The sequence below is a fragment of the Trichechus manatus genome, unplaced genomic scaffold (genome assembly GCF_000243295.1).
Source record: "Trichechus manatus latirostris isolate Lorelei unplaced genomic scaffold, TriManLat1.0 scaffold00153, whole genome shotgun sequence".
Taxonomy (NCBI): domain Eukaryota; kingdom Metazoa; phylum Chordata; class Mammalia; order Sirenia; family Trichechidae; genus Trichechus; species Trichechus manatus.
In genome coordinates, this window is record NW_004444089.1 from 5502110 (window position 1) to 5504968 (window position 2859).

The following is a 2859-nucleotide window of genomic DNA, read 5'->3' on the forward strand; positions in this document are numbered from 1 at the left end:
CACTCCAGGCCCCGCGGGTCCCTCTGAGGTGTGCTCTCGGCCTCACCTAACACTCCAGGCCCCACGGGTCCCTCTGAGGTGTGCTCTGCTCACCCAACACTCCAGGCCCCGCGGGTCCCTCTGAGGTGTGCTCTCGGCCTCACCCAACACTCCAGGCGCCACAGGTCCCTCTGAGGTGTGCTCTGCTCACCCAACACCCTGGCGGTCCCTTGACAGCAGTTTCCATGCTTTTATTGCTGTACACTTGTTGTTAGCTGTCATCGAGTCCGAGTCGGCCCCCAACGCATGGTGACCCCATGCACAACAGAAACACCTCCTGGTCTCGTGCCATCCCCATGATAGGTTGTGGATGGAATTGTGATCCATAGGGTTTTCATTGGCTGATTTCAGAAGCAGATAGCCAGGCCTTTCTTCCTAGTCTGTCTCAGTCTGGAAGCTCTGCTGAAACCTGTTCAGCATCATTCCACCCACTGCTGTGGAGTCAATTTCAACTCACAGCAACCCCATAGGGTTTCCAAGGCTGTTAAATCTCTAAGGAAGCAGATGCCACATCTTTCTCCCAAGGAGCTGCTGATGGTTTCAAACCACCGACCTTCGGTTAGCAGCCGATCACTTTAACCACGGCACCACTGGGTCTCCTTTGCATCATAGCAACATGTAAGACTCCACTGACAGACAGGGTTTGGCTGTGCATGAGGCGCACTGGCCAGGAATTGAACCTGGGTCCCCCGCACAGAAGGCTGGAGTTCTACCTCTGAGCCACTGCTGCCCCCTTGATGGCACTGACTGTCTGCCGTATTATGTGCCACGACATTCGCCAGGACATGGGGTGTTGATACAGGACACGGGTGAGGGGCTGACGATGGGCTGAGGTCCTGATCCCAGAACATCCTTCTGTGACTCTCACCCGCATAACTGTTAGGTACAGGGAAGTAGGTTATTTTGTGGGTCGGAAAGCTGTTCTCAATGGCAAAAAAAAAAAAAAAAAATGCTTATAAGATTCAAAAATTCCAGTTTGCAAGTCAGAAATTTCTCACCCAAAGTGAAATTGGCAAGAAGCCCAGAACTCGCCATTCTCACTTTAGGTATGAAAATTCTCACATGGGTTTACTCAGGGAGTACGTAGGGTATTAAAATGTCCTTTGGGTTGAAGACTTGTTTATACATGATCCATTGGTGTGATTATTTGCATACCAAATGGATTCAGAGTGGGTTTTGTTATTTCGAAACTGTCCAGGAATCACACATTTGTGTATTTCTAACATGTTCTGTGATATGGAAGTTCTTGTAAAAAACATGCATCTATTTAATAATTTGTTGGCATAATCTCTTTTTTCCCCATAAATAAAGTTTTATTGGAACACAGTCATTCTCATTCATTTATGTACTATTATTACTTTTTAAAAATAATTAGTTTTATGGTTGTTGAAAATGTACACAGCAAGCATACACCAATTCAGTAATTTCTACGTGTGCAGTCTGATGACACTGATCACCTTCTTCAAGCTGTGCGATCGTTCTCACCCTCCAACCGATGGCGGCGTGGTGCAGGACCAGGCAGCCTTTGATTCTGTTGGCGGTGGATGGGGTCGCCAGGAATAGGGAGCACACAACAACAAACCAAAACCCAGGCCCGTTGCCGCGGAGCCCATTCCGACGCACAGACCCTATAGCGCCGTTAAGCCCTGTCCGGGGCTGTGAGGTAAAGGAGGAATGAGAGCCGGAAGGGGACGCCACACTCCCTCTCTTCTTAGCTTCTCTCAAGCCGCTTCCATTTGGGGGCCATCGCGGCAGTCATTCCTCCGGGAGCTGCCAGCCCTGCCTCACACTTGCTGCCTAAGCAGCCTCCCACGTCTCGTGTTATTTCACACTCCAAGGAGACTTGGTGGCTCAAGTGTTAAGCGCTCGGCTGCTAACTGAAAGGTTGGTCGTTCGAACCCACCCAGTGGCTCCACGGGAGTGTTATTTTCCATAATTTCCGTGTCAAATGAGGCATCAAAGGAAAGGAAGAGCATGTCCTCAGGGGCACACCGCTGTCCCCTCCCCTTGGGAGCCTACTGTGTCCCCTGGAATTTTGAAGGAGAAGAAGGGGTGCCTGGTTCTCTTCTGAGGGAGCTGGAAGAGACTGTGGACAAGTCTGGATCCCCCTAGCACAGGGACTCCAGCAAGGGAAGGGCTGGGGCTCTGTGACCCAAACCCCCAAGGCAGCGGGATCCGGGAGGAGCCCCTGTGAGAACAGCTGTGCCCTGTCCTGTCCAATGGTGCTGCCTAGAGGGGCAAGGGGTGTCAAAGAAAGAGGTTGAATTGTCTCCCCCAAAATATGTGTTATAAATCCTAAACCCCTACACCTGTGCATGTAATCCCATCTGGGAATAGGATTTTCTTCGTTATGTTAATGAGACCACGCCAGTGTAGGAGGTGTCTTCAGCCAATCACCTTTGAGATACAGTGAAACCTGCAAGAGCCGGAACTTGACGGCCTTTTTTCCAGGTCTCGCAAGTTTTCCACCTGTGACAGGGTGCGGTCTTACCACTTCTCCAGCTCTCATTTTAGTGGAAAATATTTGAGTTTTCCTTCTCTGTCCACCTTATATAGGTTCCAGCTTTTGCAGGTTTTACTGTGTAAAAGGAGCAGATTGAGCACAGAGAAGGAAGCACAAACCGAGGAGAAGACGCACACCACGTGAAGACTGACGAGGAGTCGAGGAGCGAGCTGAAAAGAGACGAGCACCTTCCCCCAGAGCCCACAGAGAGAGAGCCATCCCCACAGAGAGACAGAGAGCCGTCCCCACAGAGAGAGCCGTCCCCACAGAGAGACAGAGAGCCGTCCCCACAGAGAGAGCCGTCCCCACAGAGAGAG